We start from the raw sequence: 7,699 nt of genomic DNA, 5'->3' as shown, positions 1-7,699 counted from the left end.
AACACAAAGGATTCTTCATTCACTTGAATGATCAGTTCGCCTCTATCAACATCAATCACAGCCTTTGCCGTGGCTAGGAAGGGTCTGCCAAGGATGATGGTTTCATCCATGCACTTCCCAGTCTATAGGACTATGAAATCAGCAGGGATGTAATGGTTTTCAATCTTCACCAAAACATCCTCTACAAGTCCATGAGCTTGTTTTCTTGAGTTGTCTGCCATCTCTAATGAGATTCTTGCAGCTTGCACCTCGAAGATCCCTAGCTTCTCCATTACAGAGAGAGGCATGAGGTTTACACTTGACCCTAAGTCACACAGAGCCTTCTTGAAGGTCATGGTGCCTATGGTACAAGGTATTGAAAACTTCCCAGGATCTTGTCTCTTTTGAGGTAAATTCTGCCTAGACAAGTCATCCAGTTCTTTGGTGAGCAAAGGAGGTTCATTCTCCCAAGTCTCATTTCCAAATAACTTGTCATTTAGCTTCATGATTGCTCCAAGGTATTTAGCAACTTGCTCTTCAGTGACATACTCATCCTCTTTAGAGGAAGAATACTCATCAGAGCTCATGAAAGGCAGAAGTAAGTCCAATGGAATCTCTATGGTCTCATTTTGAGCCTCAGATTCCCATGGTTCCTCATTGGGGAACTCATTAGAGGCTAGTGCACGCCCACTGAGGTCTTCCTCAGTGGCGTTCACTTTCTCTCCTTCCTCTCCAAATTCGGCCATGTTGATGGCCTTGCACTCTCCTTTTGGATTTTCTTCTGTATTGCTTGGGAGAGTACTAGGAGGGAGTTCAGTAACTTTCTTGCTCAGCTGTCCCACTTGTGCCTCCAAATTCCTAATGGAGGACCTTGTTTCAGTCATGAAACTTTGAGTGGTTTTGATTAGATCAGAGACCATGGTTGCTAAGTCAGAGTGGCTCTGCTTAGAACTCTCTATCTGTTGCTGAGAAGATGATGGAAAAGGCTTGCCATTGCTAAACCTGTTTCTTCCACCATTATTGTTGTTGAAACCTTGTTGAGGTCTCTCTTGATTCTTCCATGAGAGATTTGGGTGATTTCTCCATGAAGAATTATAGGTGTTTCCATAGGGTTCTCCTAGGTAATTCACCTCTTCCATTGAAGGGTTCTCAGGATCATAAGCTTCTTCTTCAGATGAAGCATCCTTAGTACTGCTTGGTGCATTTTGCATTCCAGACAGACTTTGAGAAATCAAATTGACTTGTTGAGTCAATATCTTGTTCTGAGCCAGAATGGCATTCAGAGTATCAATCTCAAGAACTCCTTTCTTCTGATTTGCCCCATTGTTCACAGGATTCCTTTCAGAAGTGTACATGAATTGGTTATTTGCAACCATTTCAATTAGTTCTTGAGCTTCTGTAGGCGTCTTCTTCAGATGAAGAGATCCTCCAGCAGAGCTATCCAAAGACATCTTGGACAGTTCAGAGAGACCATCATAGAAAATACCTATGATGCTCCATTCAGAAAGCATGTCAGAAGGACATTTTCTGATCAATTGTTTGTATCTTTCCCAAGCTTCATAGAGGGATTCTCCATCCTTCTGTCTAAAGGTTTGGACTTCCACTCTAAGCTTACTCAATTTTTGAGGTGGAAAGAACTTTGCCAAGAAGGCATTGACTAGCTTTTCCCATGAGTCCAGGCTTTCTTTAGGTTGTGAATCCAACCTTGTCGACCTGTTGAGTCAACACTTTGTTCTGAGCCAATATGGCATTCAGAGTATCAATTTCAAGAACTCCTTTCTTCTGGGGTATCCCATTGTTCACGGAATTCCTCTCAGAAGTGTACATGAACTGGTTATTTGCAACCATGTCAATGAGCTCTTGAGCCTCTTCAGGCGTTTTCTTCAGGTGAATAGATCCACCTGCAGAATGATCCAATGACATTTTCGAAAATTCAGAGAGACCATAATAGAAGATGTCCAATATGGTCCATTCTGAAAACATGTCAGATGGACATCTTTTGGTCAGCTGCTTGTATCTTTCCCAAGCTTCATAGAGGGATTCACCATCTTTTTGTTTGAAGGTTTGAACATCCACTCTCAGCTTGCTCAGCTTTTGAGGAGGAAAGAATTTATCCAAGAAGGCAGTGACCAGCTTATCCCATGAGTCCAGGCTATCCTTGGGTTGTGAATCCAACCATATTCTAGCTCTGTCTCTTACAGCAAAAAGGAAAAGCATGAGTCTGTAGACTTCAGGATCAACTCCATTCGTCTTTACAGTCTCACAGATCTGCAAGAATTCAGTTAAAAACTGATAAGGATCTTCAGATGGAAGTCCATAAAACTTGCAGTTTTGTTGCATCAAGGCAACTAGCTGAGGTTTCAGCTCAAAGTTATTGGCTCCAATGGCAGGAATGGAGATGCTTCTTCCATCAAACTTGGATGTTGGCTTTGTGAAGTCACCAAGCATTCTCCTTGCATTATTATTATTTTCGGCTGCCATCTCCTTCTCTTGTTCTAATGTTTCTGAAAGGTTACCTTTAGAATAATTTAATTTAGCTTCTCTTAATTTTCTCTTCAGAGTCCTTTCAGGTTCTGGATCAATTTCAACAAGAGTGTCTTTATCCTTGTTCCTGCTCATATGAAAGAGAAGAAAACAAGAAAAGAAAGAGGAATCCTCTATGTCACAGTATAGAGATTCCTTTGTGTTAGTAGAAAAAGAAGGGGGTAGAAGAATGAAGAAGAATTCGGATTTTTAGATGAAGGGAGGTGAAGAGAAGTGTTAGTAATTAAATAATAAATAGAATAAGAAGAGAGAGAGAGGAGAAATTTCGAAAATAATTTTGAAAAAGGAGTTAGTAATTTTCGAAAATTAGAGATAAAATGTAATTAAAATTAAAACATGAAACAATTAGTTAATTAAAAAGAATTTTTGAAAAAGGGGTGAGATATTTTCGAAAATTAGAGAGGAAAAAGTAGTTAGGTGGTTTTGAAAAAGATAAGAAACAATCAAAAAGTTAGTTAGTTGATTGAAAAAGATTTGAAATCAAATTTGAAAAAGATAAGAAGATAAGAAGTTAGATAAGATATTTTGAAATCAAATTTTGAAAAAGATAAAGTTTTTGAAAAAGATAAGATAAAAAAGATAAAAAGATTTTTAAGAAAAAGATATTTTGAAAAAGATTTAATTTTTAAAATTGCTTAACTAACAAGAAACTACAAGATGAGATTCTAGAACTTAAAGATTGAACCTTTCTTAACAAGAAAGTAACAAACTTCAAATTTTTGAACCAATCACATTAATTGTTAGCTAATTTTCGAAAATTAGATGTAAAGATAAGAAAAAGATTTTGAAAATATTTTGAAAAAGATTTTTGAAATTTTCGAGAAATTATGAAAAAAAATGAAAAAGATATGATTTTTGAAGAAGATTTTAAAAAGATAAGATTTTTAAAATTTGAAATTTTTGACTTGACTTGTAAGAAACAACTAATTTTGAAAATTTTTGACCAAGTCAACCCAAAATTTCGAAAATTTGGAGGGAAATAAGGAAAAGATATTTTTTTGATTTTTGAATTTTTAATTATGAGAGAGAAAAATAACAAAATTACTCAATGCATGAAATTTTTAGATCAAAACAATGAATGCATGCAAGAATGCTATGAATGTCAAGATGAACACCAAGAACACTTTAAAGATCATGATGAACATCAAGAACATAATTTTGAAAAATTTTTGATGCAAAGAAAATATGCAAGACACCAAACTTAGAAATCTTTAATGCATGGACTCTAACAAACGAAAAATGCATATGAAAAACAACAAACAACACAAAACAAGAAAACATCAAGATCAAACAAGAGGACTTATCAAGAACAACTTGAAGATCATGAAGAACACTATGAATGCATGGGATTTTCGAAAAATGCAAGAAAAAATTTTTAAAGCATGCAATTGACACCAAACTTAAAAATTGACTCAAGACTCAAACAAGAAACACAAAATATTTTTTTTTATTTTTATGATTTTATGAATTTTTTTGAATTTTTATTAATTTTTCGAAAATAAAGTTTAGAAAAACGAAAATAAAAGAAAAATTTTGAAAAAGATTTTTGAAAAGAAAATTACCTAATCTGAGCAACAAGATGAACCGTCAGTTGTCCATACTCGAACAATCCCCGGCAACGGCGCCAAAAACTTGGTGGACGAAATTGTGATCCTTAATCTTTAAGTTGCACTCCTTGTAAAATTATGGAATTTAAGAAATTGGCACGAGGGAACCATGGATCATTTGTGATCAATGTTCTAACTATTTTGAGAGGCATCATTATTATGGCACTGGTTGAATCCACAACTCCGTTCAACTAACCAGCAAGTGTACTGGGTCGTCCAAGTAATAAACCTTACGCGAGTAAGGGTCGATCCCACAGAGATTGTTGGTATGAAGCAAGCTATGGTCACCTTGCAAATCTCAGTCAGGCAGATTAAATTGTTTATGTTTTCGAAAATTAATAAAAAGAAAATAATAAAAGGGATAGAATACTTATGCAGATTCATTGGTGGGAATTTCAGATAAGTGAATGGAGATGCTGTATGGCTCAAGGACGGCTGCTCTCCTACTACTTCAACTCAATCCTTCTTACTCTTTTCCATGGCAAGCTGTGTATAGGGGTTCACCATCAGCGGTGGCTACTTTCAATCCTCTCGGGAAAATGGTCCTCTGCGGCTGTCACTCGCATGGCTAATCGTCTGGAGGCATCACCCATGGTTGATGGCTACATCCCATCCTCGTAGTGAAAACTACGCTCACGCACTCTGTCACAGCACGGCTAATCACTGGTTGGTTCCTGCTCCTACTGGAATAGAATCCCTTGATTCTTTTGCGTTTGTCACTAACGCCCAGCACTTGCAAGTCTGAAGCACGTCACAGTCATTCATTACCGGAATCCTACTCGGAATACCACAGACAAGGTGAGACTTTCCGGATTCCCAGGATCCTACTCGGAATACCACAGACAAGGTGAGACTTTCCGGATCCTCATAAATGCCGCCATCTATCTAGCTTATACCACGAAGATTCTGTTGGGGAATCTAAGAGATACGCATTCAAGCTCTGTTGCATGTATAACGGAAGTGGTTGTCAATCACGTGCGTTCATAAGTGAGAATGATAATGAGGGTTATCTAATCATCACATTCATCATGTTCTTGGGTGCGAATGAATATCTTGGAATAAGAATAAGAGAGATTTGAATAAAAGAAAATAGAACTGCATTAATACTTGAGGTACAGCAGAGCTCCACACCCTTAATCTATGGTGTGCAGAAACTCCACCGTTGAAAATACATAAGTAAAAGGTTCAGGCATGGCCGAATGGCCAGCCCCCTTGTGGTCACAAGACCGAATGATCAAAAGACATCTAATACAATAGTTAAATGTTCTATTTATAATAAACTAGCTCCTAGGGTTTACATGAGTAAGTAATTGATGCATAAATCCACTTCCGGGGCCCACTTGGTGTATGTTTGGGCTGAGCTTGATCAATCCACGAGCTGAGGCTTCTCTTGGAGTTGAACTCCGAGTTATGACGTGTTTTGGGCGTTCAACTCCGGATCATGACGTTTTTCTGGCGTTTAACTCCAGACAGCAGCATGAACTTGGCGTTCAACGCCAAGTTACGTCGACAATTTTTGAATAAAGTATGGACTATTATATATTGCTGGAAAGCCCTGGATGTCTACTTTCCAACGCCGTTGAGAGCGCGCCAATTGGAGTTCTGTAGCTCCAGAAAATCCATTTCGAGTGCAGGGAGGTCAGATTCCAACAGCATCAGCAGTCCTTTTGTCAGCCTTTTTAAGAGTTTTGCTCAAATCCCTCAATTTCAGTCAGAATTTACCTGAAATCACAGAAAAACATACAAACTCATAGTAAAGTCCAGAAATGTGAATTTAACATAAAAACTAAGGAAAACATCCCTAAAAGTAGCTTGAACTTACTAAAAACTACCTAAAAACAATGCCAAAAAGCGTATAAATTATCCGCTCATCAATTTACATTGTTGTAGTCAAAGCTAATAAAAATTTTCTAGTAACTGTCTATTATTTTCGTAAACCAATAGGTTACTTAAGGATTTATTTTAATTTTCGTAATGAATGCTTGTCTCCATGAATCAATTAATTCTCATAATGTACTATACTCATATAATAGAATTGTGTTTGTTGCTATCTCTCATTATCACACACCCGGTCAAAGATTTTGTCCACAACAAAGTTCAATTAGACGGCTAAACACTCGAAAATATTAGTTTGAAAATCATACACGTATTAGGTCAATAACTCGAGAAAAGGGTATATTTTTTTTCCATTTCCTATGAGTTATATTCCATTTCATTCTTCTTTGATTTTTCCTTTGTGATGGACACTCATCATCTAATTTATTGCCTAATGACTTTTTTGCTTTTCACTTTTTGGCCGTCGCCTATAAAGTTAAGTTATAGGAGATTGAACTTCCCATCCCTCATCGCAAATCAGTTCCTTCCATGAACGGAAAAAAAATGAAATTAAAAAAAATATTAGTCATGTGCTTCGAATTCTTTTTTGCAAAGAAAATTATGTGCAAAATTGATTTTACATATTTAGTTGTGAAAAGAAAAAAATTTAAACATAAAATACATGAAAAAAAACATGAACGAGGAAAACTATAATTTCTATCTAAAAAAATACATTGACATACATAATAAGTGAGCGTACACAAGAAAGCATTAACCCTAAACCATAGAACCGTTAAACGTAGAGTATGGCCTGTAATTCCTAAACTATACACACTAGACCGTTTAATTATAGACCTACACCGTAAATTCTGAACCCTAAACCGTAAACCGCTAAACCATGAACCATAGGTACGAAACCATTCAATCTCAAAACCTAGTCACTAAACCGTACCACGTAAAACCTTAAACCTGAACACTGTACCGTGAAACAGAACTGCGAGCCGTAAATCCGAAACCATAATTTTTAAGTCATAAATGGTAAAAAGTAAACTGGAAACCGTAAACCCTAAAATCGGAAACACAAATCCTTAAACCGTACACATTAGACCAGAAACCGCTGACCTTAAACTGCTTAACCTAAATCGTAAACCGTGAACCGTAAACCGAAAAGTATTAACCCTAAACAATAGAACCGTTAAACGTAGAGTATGGCCTATAAATCGTAAATTACACACACTGGACCATTTAATAATAGACCGTATACCGTAAACCCTGAACCATAAACCGTAAACCGATAAATCATAAACCATAGGTACTGATGAGCGGATATTTTATACGCTTTTTGGGGGTAATTTCATGTAGATTTTAGTATATTTTAGTTAGTTTTTAGTATAATTTTATTAGTTTTTAGGCAAAATTCATATTTCTGGACTTTACTATAAGTTTGTGTATTTTTTTGTAATTTCAGGTATTTTCTGGCTGAAATTGAGGGAGCTGAGCAAAAATCTGATTTAGGCTGAAAAAGGACTGCTGATGCTGTTGGATTCTGACCTCCTTGCACTCGGAATGGATTTTTTTCAGCTACAGGAGTCCAATTCGCACAATAGTCCATACTTTGTGCAAAGATAGACGACGTAAACTGGCGTTCAACGCCAGTTTGATGTTGCAGTCTGGCGTTCAGCGCCAGAAACAGGTTGCAAGTTGGAGTTCAACGTCAAAAACAGGTTACAACCTGGCGTTCAACTCCAGAAACA

The 7,699-nt window shown here is 36.7% G+C and overlaps 1 non-coding gene across 1 annotated transcript; it reads left to right on the top strand.

Annotated features, from left to right (window-relative positions):
- The first annotated feature begins 1,484 nt into the window (after window positions 1–1,484).
- Window positions 1,485–1,592, top strand: LOC130972328 (small nucleolar RNA R71). Its single transcript, XR_009083513.1, has one exon. It is a non-coding gene; the product is annotated as a small nucleolar RNA R71 (small nucleolar RNA).
- The last annotated feature ends 6,107 nt before the right edge of the window (window positions 1,593–7,699 follow it).

Source organism: Arachis stenosperma, chromosome 3, assembly GCF_014773155.1.
Source record: "Arachis stenosperma cultivar V10309 chromosome 3, arast.V10309.gnm1.PFL2, whole genome shotgun sequence".
Taxonomy (NCBI): domain Eukaryota; kingdom Viridiplantae; phylum Streptophyta; class Magnoliopsida; order Fabales; family Fabaceae; genus Arachis; species Arachis stenosperma.
Note: the sequence above shows the minus strand (reverse complement) of the source record. Positions and strands in the feature narration are given on the sequence as shown.